We start from the raw sequence: 13,328 nt of genomic DNA on the forward strand, positions 1-13,328 counted from the left end.
ACTGTAGATGCCTTCTTGGGAAATGCACTCACTGGCCCTTTTCCCTTTTACTGCTTGTCAAATGTTTTTGATGCATTTTAATTACATGGAAAGCACTCGGAGTACAGACTATCTAGTACACAAAGGTTTGCACTGAAGTTAACCTGCACAGCTCACCATTCCAAAAAAGATGCTGACAACCTGAACGGCTGCGTGTACAATCCACTGTTAATTTCCATTAACAAATTAGGTGTACACTTCAGAAATGCAAATGTCAAAGAACATGCTGTAACTTTTCCTTTTTCAGAAGGCATACTAAGTACTTAAAAGCAAAACGGTTACCTTTAGATGATGTGTTTGAGATACAAGAAGCATTTAATGAAAGCTTAAGCTGCTGATAAAAAGATCATATACATCAATCTCTACCGACCCCCCTGTATCTGTTTGAGTCAGTAAAACTTCTCAACAGGTTGCCTCTCAACACAGTAACTAACTGCTTGCATGGCATCTTACTACCTTCAGGTATTGGGAGGGGAGGATGTAACGAGAACATTCTTGTATTTGAAATCCTTAACTTTCAACTGTTTTTTCTTCTTTTACACTTAGACAAAATGCCAAAATCCTGCTATATTACATACACAATATGCTTAACATTATTTTTTTTTCCTCTTTGCATCATTGTGCTTTACAATAAAACAGAGAGCCACTCCCTTCCACTTAATTTTTAAAATCCTTAAATTATTTACAATTACTAAGAGGCTAAAACAAAAAGCCAACAAAACCAAAACACTGAAACCCCACATCATTATGTCTAAGGTAGCAGCACTCTTATCTATTTATGCAACTAAAGTAAACATATGAATTCGTTTTTGACTATGTAGTATTAAAGTAGCAAGCTGAAAAACATGAAATATTCTTCTGTTCAATAGTACTTCTGCACTATAACATTTATTTTCGTAAAAGGAGAATCTCTGCCCCACAGCTCTCAGTCAAGCCACTTCTCAAGTGAGCAGACAATGTATTTCAACAGCACTGATTATGTGGCCCAGAATTTGCAGGACACTACTTGCTAACACAGTTGTCACCACATTTTGTAACTTTGATAACAATAATCTTCAGCACTGTAAACAGGTTCTACCACATCTATCTGTAGAGCAGTTTTTCAGCCTCCCTGAACTGTAAGAACAAGTCCTCTGCTGAACCATGGAGACAAAAGTTATTGTACAACAGCAAACTTGGCATTTGCTGCATAGAGAGAAAGTTTTAAATACGTGTTTCTATTTCAAAACCCTGTATTTGCCCTTATGTTTTCTCTTTTGGAACAATCCCCAGATTATCAAGTTTCATTCAACTACTGACTTCTTCAAAGTTTAAAATATACATCTGTAACTTTTTTAAAAAATACATAAACTAAATGCAAAAGCAAGCTTAAATATTAACAGAGCTTGGAATAAGTCCCAATGTACCTTTAGGATCTGAGGTTGTACAGAATAAGGTCTCATTTCTTAATTCAAAAATCAAGAATTTAACTTCCTTACCTACCATCACCTAAGAATCATATCCACTGTTAACGCTGGGGTGTCCTTATTTGACATCTGCTAATAAATGCCCTTTAAGAACAAAAACTTGCATGCCATTTGTTTGCTTGGACACCAATTCCAACATTTTCTTACAGATACCTTTCCAGAAAATTAGATCTGCAAGTGCTAAACACTTCAACTCTACCTCAGCTATGTGCCATGCTTTGACCCTAAGCTTTCCCTTTAACACCTCTAGTCCTCTCTGCTGAAGGCAAGCCCCCAAAAATGCTGCAAGGGTACAAAACCAGTGTTTGTACCCTGCCTTTATTGATCTCACAGGGCTTTTAGGAAGATAAACAAGATAAGCCAAGCTATATCATATCACACCTCACCTGAGATTGCAGTTCCATCTCTTCACTGCTCTGAAGCCTTCCTGCACCCACCAACCTCAACAGTGAAACCTAAAAGTCATCCTACCTTTTGAGTATAACAATCATTTTGACAATAATAATTTTTGTAAACTAAAGGGCTTTATGATACTATGGACAGATCTTCTTTTAGGCCAGAGACACGTCTAATTACTACAGTTAAGGCTCAGACCACGATTTAAGGGAAATAGAATGGAGATCTTGCTGAAGAATGATGTCAACACTGCATCTAGTGAAAAATTGCTTCTAGGTGAAAAGATGCTACTCTCTCTCTTTCTAGATAATACAACAGAGGAAACTGAACCAGCTTTTCCAGCTCCAAACTTCTATTCACAGGCTTTTATTTATCGTTTTAGGGACTTCCTCTATATGGATTTCCATGCAGAGTAAAACTCAAGACACTCCAAAAGGCACAGAGCCAACCTGCATTCAGAAGCAAGAATTTGGGACTCAGGCTCACAACACTTCGCTTTCACTATTGTTTTCAACACACTTGGCATGGCACTAAAACACTTGGGAAAATATTATTTAACAAACTGAGCTGATATACAACACATTTAACAACACAGGAACTCTTATCTCCCACGAGATTAGTTAAAAGTATTTAGATTATCAAGGTTAAAAACTGCCTTCTGAGCTAAAGAATCAATTCCGTTCTGCATGTTGATGGCTGCATACAAAGCAATTAATCCGTAGGATCTCAGCACTGATTGCACTGCCGTTTTTAAGTACTTCCCTTCTTTCAGACAGCCATCTCTAAAATAGTTCAATATACAAGTAACTTGGGATCTGAGTATTTAAAGTCTTCTTATTTCAAGAGAAAGAGGAATTTGAAATCTCAGTTCTGAAACAAATTCCTGTGTTGTGGGTTTGAGTTTAGACTCAACTTTGCTCACTGTACTAACCTCATCTGAACTTAATGTTAGGCACATCACAGCCTCAGATACAGTGTTTCTCAGATACACATTACCACTTAGAGTAACTCCTAGCAGAGCCTGAGTTAGAACTTAATGATGCTTTTGGAACGACTTGCATCAATTCAGCCAAAAGACAGTCCTTGATCTCTGGTTAAGGATACAACAGGTCGTTTTGGTTATCAACAACTATTGTACTGATGCTTCATGTCAAAACTCGAGTTACAGCGGATTCCCTTAGCAGGAACAAAGTCGATGCCAGGACGCGCTGCTCAGCAGACTCACCCATCACTTTCTTGCCGTGATGAGCAGTTTTGCCTTTTATAAATACCGGTGCCTATGCACGTAAGTATTTCAAGCGAGGCGAGAGGAAAAACATGCGGCTGTCTTCTGCCGAGCTACTTTCAGACAACAGCTTATGTGCCGCATGTATCTCTGGCAGACCAGTCACATTATCCTCCAAAATACAAAATAAGCGAATTTCACAGGAAAAAAAAATAGCACCTTATGCTCGCAGCCGCCAACACTCGCGGTTCCGCTGGTTTTTTTACCACAGCATCAAGACTTCCCAGGCGACTCGCTCCGAGAACGACGAGGAGTTTCACGGGGCGAGCGAAGGCTCAGGGGGAGGGCGGCCCCGCCGGGGCAGGAAGCGCCCTCCACCCGCCCGCCCGCCCGTCCCGTCCCCCCGTCGCCTCACGGCGCCCCCGGCGCAGTCCGAGTCGGGGATTTCGGGCACTTACGTAACGCCGCGGGGCCGACGCCGTGTTTCTCCCCCTTCCCGAAGTCAAAGTCGCTTCCCCGAGGCCCCCGAAGTCCCTCAACGCCCTGGGACAGCAGCGCCGCCACGCGCTTCCTTCCCCAGATCCTTCCCACTCCGCTTGCCTCCCTCCCTCCGGGGGACGCGGCGCTGGCTCCCAGCCCGCAGCGGGACAGCGGAGCTCGACGCCGCCTCTCGCCGGAGGAGCTCCATCTCCGCCAGGCAGGCCCCAGCTCCCAACATTGGCCGCAAGGGAAAGCGGCCGAGCCCCGGCAGAGAAGGGCCTCCGTGAAGAAAAGTTTCCCCTCTCGCATCCCCCGGCCGGACCGAGGCCCCCCCCCCCCCCCCGCCCGTAAACACGCCAGCCCGCACTCCTCACCCATGCACCCCGCTCCGGCCGCCCCTGCCCCGCTCACAGCCGCGCGTCATACACCCCGCGCCGGGACGCCTGCAGCCACCCCCGGCGGGCGGGGCCACCGCCTATCTTGGCGGGAAGGGCTGAGGCGGCACCGCCCTCCCTCCATTCCCTCAGCACCGGGCTGGCCCCGAGGGCCGTCCTGCGCGGGGAGGGCAGAGCGGAGCGGGGCTCCGTTCCTACCCCTCGAGTGGCACCTCCTGGAGCAGGGATACTCCAGACACGAGACTATTGCCTCACGGTTTTTTTGTTATGTTATTTGTTTTTTTTCTTAAACCAGCACGTTTCCATTCTTTGTGCACTATCCCGTGTTTATACTCGTGCTCTTGGCTCTTTAAGTACGGTCTCCCAACTGTAATTCAGTGTGGACACGTTTTTAACTACCTCTCTGTACTTAAAGTTTTATACAGCGCACGGAAGGGAATTAGCAACATTTTTCAGTCTGAAGAGTTGCCTGGTCAGCATGGAGAAAGTGTGGCAGGTGTGCCAGAACGGCTCCCACCAGAAACGCTGTCAACACGAGGAGCCCCTTCCATCTTGTGTTAGCATTTTTAATGTCTACACATCAATAGAGCAAAATCCAGACCAATATTTTCCAAATCTAGCCAGCTACTCGGTAGCTAACCTGATCCTTCTAAGATTTCCAGCCACTGATGGATGGTACAGAGGGGAAAGGTGGCTGGGGTGTTCTGGGGAGCTGCGGAGAAGAGGGCACAGCACCGTGCTCTTTGTAGTGTCACACTGGTGCCAAAATCTGTGCTCTGGAAAATGGCCCAAGGGGCTTTCTTTTTTAAGAAAATTTCACTTATGTGCAATATACCGGTTTCATTTCCCAAATTTCACATTATTGAGCAATAATGTGATTGGCTTTTTTGGGGGAATAAAAATAGTTTGGTGGTGGAGTAATAATGAACCCACTGAACTTTCTGAATTTCATCTGAATTTTCCGTCCCTGTTCAGACAGGAACACAGATAGATACGAGCCATATCACTGAGCTGGGTCTCTCCTGGTATGGAAGATGGGCACAGGGAAGGGACCAGGACATGGAGGGCTGAGCAAGTGTGTCCACCCCCCCTACAGCATGGCAGCCTGGTCATCTGCTTCTCCCCAAATCCACCTGGTGTTCAGCCTGAGTTGTCCTGTGATTATTCTTAGTGTACTAATTTATATAAGGTGTGGACCAAGCTCTTTAACCCAAGGTTTTTAGAAACAGGTGCTTGTGGCAGTTTAAGAATTCCAGGTCTGAGAGTGTGTGCAGGATGTATTTGTCAGGTGCTTCATGTGTAAAGAATTTTGGCACACCCAATGTTTAAATTGGCCACCAGTGCCTTCATGTTGGGATTGCCAGCTGCACAGAGATCTTCACACCAGAGCATCTTTTATTTATGGGTTGGGCTGGTTCTTGTGAATCAAAATGATCAGTTTATGTTGTGACCTGTGGTAGATTTAATTTGCCCTCTAAATCAATTATTCTTGACATCAGAAGCAGCTTCATGGTTAATTAACTTTTCTTTCATGCTTACAAAATAATTTTATAACGTCAGGTTAAGATACAGCAGAAGGTTGGATGCAGGCAGAGTAAAACAGTCCTAGTGTTTCTGCCTGTGTGTCCACGCCTTAATTCTCTTCGTTAAGTCCAAATTGACATTGTTTTCTGAAAGGTTTGCAAAGCATTACAGCAGTGATGTGCTTTTTCTAGCACATATAGTCATGGAATATCAGCACAAGACTTTAACTCCAATTAATAGAAGAATAAGCAACCTGGTGTCTGAAGAAGACTGTGAACTAAAAATGACTTAATGCTATCATGCAGAGCAACTTCAGTGCTATGAAAGACTGCCATAATTTCTTTCTATTGTCTTCCTATAATCTTCAGAATTCTTTTCTTCCTCCTAAATGAAGTATTTTTTTTACTGTGTTCAGCTAGAGGGGAAGATAAACCTTGTAACAGTGTATGTTTGCAAACCCTCAAACACTTTTTCTTAAATCGCTCTATAAAAAAGTAAATATTTGACCTAATTTTTAAGTAGTGTTGAAAAACTTGGCTAAGGGTCAGTGACTCTTGCTTTGTGCTCCCTGTACTGAAATGGCACAATGATCATGTGTGCTGGTTTCAATGGAGTTTTTTGTACTTATCTATCTTTTGCTCTTACATATTAACTCTGTATCTTAGTACTGCAGATGCAGTCTTGCAAAAAAAATGGATTCTACACAGAAGACACATAGAAGGCAAAGGGTGGGAGACTGTGGGATGTCCCACTAAACAGAGTATACACTAATTTATTTTACTATTTTGTATAAGTAGGGTATTTCACATAAATTATTTAATTGCCATTTTAATTTAGCTGAAAAAACTTCTCTCGAAGCATAGTGCCATCTAAAATAACATTTATTTTTGCTGTTTAATTATAACCTTACTGTTATGGTTTTGCCACAGCTACACTTTAAGGGTGGAGGAAATATATTCTTCAGAAGACATGATATAGCAATGATATACTGCAATACATGTCCTATACTATGCTTTCTGAATTGCCTTATGATTTTTGAACGGTCACTCTTTACAAAGAGCTGTTTCAGGGCTTGCATTTTCACTTCAGATCTTCACAAGGATCACATGAAAATTGGAGCAAGTCTGTCTGGTGTTGAGCCAATGCAAATAGATGGTTCAGTAAGTATTTTACTTCATTGTGTCAGTGAGACATTTGCATTATTTATGAAAGCTTTCAGTAATGGGCTGTCTACAACTCTCTTGGCTTACAGGTTTCTCTCAAGTAATTTGAATATTGCTGTGAACTTTTCCTTTGTGCTGTCATATAATTTCTGATGGAACCTACCGAAGTTGTAGCTCTCTTTAACATAAAAAAATGTTTAAATATTGTTGGCAGTGTTGATGGGGTTTTTTTAGCAGCACTAAAAAGTAATTTTTAAAAATGGATAGAAGCCAGGATATCTGTAGGTTCATAGATTTACTGTGTGGCAAGGCTATCCTTTAAAAGTGTCTTGGCTTTAAAAGCTGGAGTTGGTGATTTTTTTCAAGTTTTCTGTACAAGTGGACTTGGTTAGTTTGTAAGCGGGAAGGAATTATCTAGTGGTAGTCAACTGTAGTTTGTTCCATGGAAGTCAGTTCTCTCTCCCACCAACTCTCTTTTTTTTTTTTTTAGGTGCTCAAATATCAGTTTTACAATTGATGGGACTTGCAACTAGAACCTTGCAGCATATGTTGTCCTTGGGCTAAAATAAAATCTCTCTGCTTCTTATACAGATAAGTGAGTTCTGTGTTACAAAAGAAAACTAATATTAGAGATTTAATTCTTAGCTTTATATATTCTTGGTCAGCAAAACTCAGTCATGGCATATTGAAATAGGACTTTAAATTCTTTGCTTTCAGTAACTTTAAAAAGTATTACAAACAATAAAAAGAAAATCTGTTTTGTTTCTTTATTCATTGAAAATCTTTTTGAAGCAGCAGTGTATTGGCTTTTCTAGCTGACAGATGCAGAAATGCAGAATACCTTCCCAGCTTTAGAATACTTCCACTCCTTAGTCACCCACAAAAGGAGGCCAAATCCAGTAACTTTAAGCTTTTTAAGGGGGAATTAAATGCTTTACTCTCAAATATTGCCTTTTGTGAAAAAAAGAATGAATATTTATTGTATCATTTAAAAATGAACTGGTGATTCCTAAGTTAGCACAGTCGCAGATTCTGCACTAGAAGTTTGTTCTTGTTTGGCTCCAGTGGGTTGTAACCACCCTTGTTGGTTTGTCAGAAGTTCTGGAAGTGTCCTTCTGGGATGCTACTATCTTTTCTCAAGATTTTGTACATCCAAATTATCTTCTCGATTCATTTGGTGCCTAGTTGAATGGAACACTATTGACTTTTCTCACACTTTAGCTGTTATTGCTGTCTTATCCATGAAGTGTTCTGTTTAGGAGAGCAGAGTTGTGTGTTTTAGGGATGGGGGTTTTAATAGGTACTATTCCATTATGGGTTTTCTTATGTGAATTTTTTTCTTTTTTTTTTTTTCCTTTTTAAATTGTAGAGGTTGTCTATTCTATGGTCCACCAGGGACTGGAAAGACACCGCTTGCTTGTGCACTTGCTAATGAATGTAACAGAGACGACAGATTTTAATAGGACAAATTCCAACTACAGAAGAGACATAGCACCTCTCAAAGAGAGAACATTTTATAGATAGTCATGGCTTTAGATAGTCATTTATCGTTATAAACAATACGCTCTGAAGAGTCACTCAAGTGCAGCTGCTTCCTTGTACCATACATCTCCTAAGCAGTCAATACAGTTCATGCAGCTGACACTACATGAAACAGCCTCAGCCTTGCTAAGCGGGGATGGAATTATCTCCAGAGAAGCTGTATTTCAAGGATCACACAATGGTTTGGGTTGGAAGGGACCATATAGAACATCTAGTTCCAAACCTGCTGCCATGGGCAGGGACACCTTCCACTAGACCAAGTTGCCCAAAGCCCCATCCAACCTGGCCTTGAACACTGCCGGGGATGGGGTACCCAACTTCTCTGGCCAAGCTGTGCCTGAACAGACACTGATCTAGCAGAAAGTGATGCAAATCTGCTGATTCCATAAACCTGAGATTTTATCTCAGGGGCACAACTTAAACACCAAGTGCTGTCGCTGCATGTTAGTGTGCTTTTTCAGAGATTATCACATCTTTGGTAACAGAAGGGACTGTCTGAGAGACTGGTAATTTGTAACAGTCACTCTGCTATTCACTCTTGGGTTGAAAGGTAGGAGCTAACTGCTGTAACTTTGCTTGCTGATCTACTTCAGACTTGAGCAGCGTGTTCTGCCAGCAGTGCTGTAGGCACAGTACACATTCAGCTAATGGCTAAAGGTGAGCACCTAAGGATGCTTCCATTTTTGCCTGGCACAGCTGTATTTGGAAGACCTGTAGCCTTGGCCTCCAAAGACACATTTTCCAGGGCCCTGTATCGTGTTTCTAACAAAATGCAACCGTGGCTTTGCTGTGGCAGCTACTCTATAACAAAGTGGATTCTGTCATTCCCTGCTGTTTTGGAAGCAGTAGATCAGCAATTATGATTATCGATGTCATAGACTGATGAGCAGGAAAATATTATCAGAAATTTTAGCCTTCTTTTTTTCTTAAGTATGAAAAATTAACTCATTTTCTCCAGTTAAATCCTGAGAGATAAGTTCTCTGAAGTGCCACTTTTATCTAACAATATAAGAAAGTAGGGTGTATCTTGCACTATTCTGAACTGTAATTTCCTTTTTTTCTTCAGCAAGTGTTGCATTCTATCGCTGTGGTAACTGAGCACATCAGTGTATCTCACATGGCAAAACTATATTCTGTTCTTAGCCATCAGGAAGATGATGACAAAACCTAATTAGTGAAGGTAAATTGATTGTCTAATAGCACTTTCTGTCACACACTCTTATGCATGTGCATTATGCCTATGTATGTGTGCACTGTGACCATCACACTTATTTAGCATTACTCTTTACTGCTTAGTTGCCTGTGTTATAAGACTTCTTCATTTCAGTCTGGAAGACATTTATCCCTATTGCAAAACCACTGTTGTATTTGGCATAATTGTTGGCAGTTCCAGCAGGAAAAGGCAGTGAGTCCACCCACACAGGCCTCTCAAAGCAGTCTGTCACTAGCCCTTCTCCAGAACCTTTTCAGGGGTAGGGGGCTGCAAAAGGAGGGCACTTTTCTCAGTCTGCTGCTTCATCTTTCTCCCCTTGCAGGCAGTCACACATGGTAACACTTGTATAGTAGTCATTCCGTTCTTGAAAAGAAATTAAGTATGAAAACATTACAAGAATTTGAGATTTTCCTCTAGTCTCACCAGACTCCTTTTAACTAGCATGGCCCAAGCATCTTAAATTTGACATGTTAGGAGCTTTCTGCCTATGACAGTTTGATGCGAATGAGTCAGTCCCTATAATGTGTTGATTTGGATAGGTTGTATATTCAGATCTTTGAATAAGTTTTGTCTTTCCAGATGCTTGTCCTGAGAATAGATAAAATTCTTTATGTCTCCTAGTCTGCCCTAAAAAAAAAAAAAAATAGAGGAAGCCTCTTCTCTTTGGCCCTGTTCATCTCGATCTCTTCTTCCACATCCAAGAAAGAGCTAGAATGGATGCTCTGTCCTGATTGTGCAGCAGTGAAGATTATTTGATTCAGGAAGGCCATTCCTGAAAATGCACCTTTCTCTCATCTAGCATAATGATGTGTTTTAGCATGAGAAGGGATTTGTTATCTCAGGGCTCGTGAGCTTTTGTGACTAGACTTGATTTCTGTGGTTTTCTAATTCTACCTTTAGCTTAAACCAAAAAATATCTCCTATTCAGCATGACTGTGTGAGCCAGTCAGGAGCTGCTCTACTACATGAAGACAGAGATTTTAACAAGTACTTATTCAGAGTGCAGAAAAGAACAGTTCCAGCTTTCAATTGTGGCTCTTCAGGAACTGTCTTCTTTCTCATTGTTGAAAGTACCATTGATACGAGATCCACAGTCCTCTGACATAGATTCCTGCAGTCTCTCTAGCCTACTCTCTATTTTGGGTGCTTAAGGACACATTTGAAACTAGTGATCTAGAAAGATCTTGCGATGGCATAAGCCGAAACATATATTGCCTAAATATTACTAACAGCTGTATGTATGTACAGATTCTTGATCCTTTTGATGAAGAAGTAAACAGGGTTCTCAAGCTGTATTCATGCTGACTCCTGATTTGTCTTTTTTTTTTTTTGTCAGGCAATAAAGAAAGAAATTGCAGCCCACAGTTGTCTGTGATACTTGACTTGACATACACGAATGATGTACAGCTCCCACATAGATAAATTATGTTTAACATATCTCAGTAATTGTAGCAGCCACAGAAAAAAAGAACAGAAGAAAGAAACTTCTTTCAGTACATCAACTGAAACCAGGCATAATGCAACGCTGAGCCAGCAACACTTGGTGAAAACAACTATAAACCAGATTACAACAAAGAGGAGAAACAGGACATTTCTTATATGGCACCCACTTCCATCAAGAAATAAAAGGAGACAATACTAATGAAAGCAGACTACCTTGTTTGACAAGTATTTAATGCCTCCATTCACAACACTGTCCCTAAAGGAAGAATCAGGCATGGCCATCTGAGGGAGAGCTGTTCCCTGAAGGATATAAAGGAGACACAGATTGCCTATTTAAGCAGCCTCCTGTCATTTGCAATTCGAAATGCTGCTTTACTTTCTGAGGTCACTCAAAACTCTTTTTGTGACTGAAGTCACAACCTGAATTTATTTATTCCATATCCTGTTTACTAATTCACCGATAAGTCCTCCTTACAATGCTAACCAATCACTGCATCACATGGCTTCTTTCTACACAAGAACAAATCAGCTCATCCATTGATGCCTTTGTGAACACATTGTCAAGATTTGTTCTACTTCAAGCAAAGCACTGGCCTTGTGGCCTCGAAGGAAGATATCACTGTAGCAACTTGAGGTGCTGGTGATACTGCATGGTTTCCCTTCTCTTCCTCTTTACTGTACTGCACTCCTGCCAAAAGTTAACTTTACAGGAGAGTGATTCCTTTTGAGAAGACAGACAGGGCTGCCTCAATTATCCTGACTCAGCACGTTTGGAACAAAACAAGGACCAACTGCAGAAAGAGACATTTGTAATGCTTGCTCCAGAACACAAAATAAACAGAGCGAGTGCGCAGCTGGCCTGGTGGCAGCTACAGAGCCTAAGCCTTGGCTCGTCGTTTGGCAGGAAGAGCTGCAGTGCCTGCATAGGAATGAAACATTTTCTTTTCACCAGATCTCTTTGCCACATTCAAGAACACCAATAAGATACAGCAGCTGACTGGAAAAGAGGACAGAGCCTGTTAGGATTTCATGTTAAGAAAATAGCCATTATACTCCCAATCCAGTACATACATTCTTCTAGGTTCATATCACCTCGATTACTGCACTTCCAGTAATACAGAAACCAGGATCCTGAGCTGAAAAAATTCAAAAAGAGATTTCTTACTTGGGAATAAGAAACTGCAAAATTAACCAAGATCTGTATCACAAACCAACTTCAAACACGTAAAACAAAACCACCAAAGATTTCTACCATGCTGAAAGTTTGTGATTAAAAAAGCCACAAATCTTGTTCTCAGAAGTTCATTATGTAGCATTGTACACTGAAATACAGGATGTTGTTATGCAGCCAAGCATCTGGGGAGATTACCCGTGATTAAAAAAAAATCTCTGGGAAAAGCAGTTATTTAACAGAACAGGGATGACGGCAAAACAAGCTACCGGATTTGTGCAATTGAATCAAGCTGGATGTTAGGAACCATTATTTTACCATAAAACAAATCAAACAGAAATATTTACCTTGATCCTAAGAGATGGCTGAGTACAAAGCTCCCAGCAGTTTCCCACCAAAAAAACAGAGCAGTATCCTTACAGACAGGGCGGTGTAAAATGACCTGAAGGGTTCAAGAATATGTTTCTTCGTAGTACCAAAGAAAAGGAATTCGGGGAAGCCACGTAGGAGGCTGTCCTGAGAGACATGGTAAATACCGAGCAAAGGGGATGTTGAACCCATGTTGCAATGATATCTGTGGGCAACAACAGAGAGACTAAAGGCCAAGAGGAAGACACAGCCAAGCCCAGAGCAGAGAGAAAAAGCCAGAGACAAAAACTGTATAGGGTTCTCTTCCTATGTTGTAAAGCTATCCTCCCACTACCGACAGTCACATCAATGCTCATTCTCAACACACAGTTAAACTCTGCACTACAGCTGTATTTCACCATTCTGAAATGCTACATAAATACTACATAATTAAAACAGCTAAAGCTTTTCCTGACAGTTTTCTTGCATTCAAATATACATGTTCATTCTTCCAAGTATGAAGCATCATCACTACTTGGAAGAAGCCTGCTCCTTGTACTGAATAGAACTGCTTAGCTGATTTATAGGGCATTTACTGTAACTGCTTCTGGGCATAAAGCAAGCAGTTTTTGTTTGTTGGCTTGGTTATTGGAGGTTTTTTTTTTGCTTTTTTCAGTGAAGAGTGACAACTGTCAGAAGCATCCATTAGCACAGAATTTGTCCAAGAAAAATTCTGTCATATTGCTGTTATTACAGGAAAGACAAGAAAAGTAATCTCAGACAAGGACATATGACTTGGCAGACGTGAAACAGAGATATCAGCCTCAAATTCCAAGAACAAACTTAACTACTGCCAGCAAGCTGACAGCTACAGTTCATGTGCATCTGCTGTTTCCCAGAACTGCACTTTGCAGAAGCGTGAA

General features: G+C 41.3%; 1 protein-coding gene and 1 long non-coding RNA gene across 3 annotated transcripts in view; one reads left to right on the top strand and one right to left on the bottom strand.

Annotated features, from left to right (window-relative positions):
- Positions 1 to 13,328, bottom strand: part of PLEKHF2 (pleckstrin homology and FYVE domain containing 2) — a 33,771-nt gene that overhangs the window by 15,709 nt on the left and 4,734 nt on the right. Inside the window, exon 1 of one of the 2 annotated variants that reach the window (XM_018078315.2) lies at positions 3,346 to 3,514. The exons of the other annotated variant lie outside the window; for it this stretch is intronic. The gene's annotated coding sequence lies outside the window, so the exon portion shown is untranslated. Of the gene's footprint in view, positions 1 to 3,345; positions 3,515 to 13,328 lie in introns of those variants that run through there. 2 annotated transcript variants of the gene reach the window in all.
- Positions 4,320 to 7,724, top strand: LOC108640688. The gene is made up of 3 exons (XR_001921403.2): positions 4,320 to 4,557; positions 6,615 to 6,685; positions 7,179 to 7,724. It is a non-coding gene; the product is annotated as an uncharacterized LOC108640688 (long non-coding RNA).

This window comes from Manacus vitellinus, unplaced genomic scaffold, assembly GCF_001715985.3.
Source record: "Manacus vitellinus isolate BGI_N305 unplaced genomic scaffold, ASM171598v3 scaffold_1_pilon, whole genome shotgun sequence".
Classification (NCBI taxonomy): domain Eukaryota; kingdom Metazoa; phylum Chordata; class Aves; order Passeriformes; family Pipridae; genus Manacus; species Manacus vitellinus.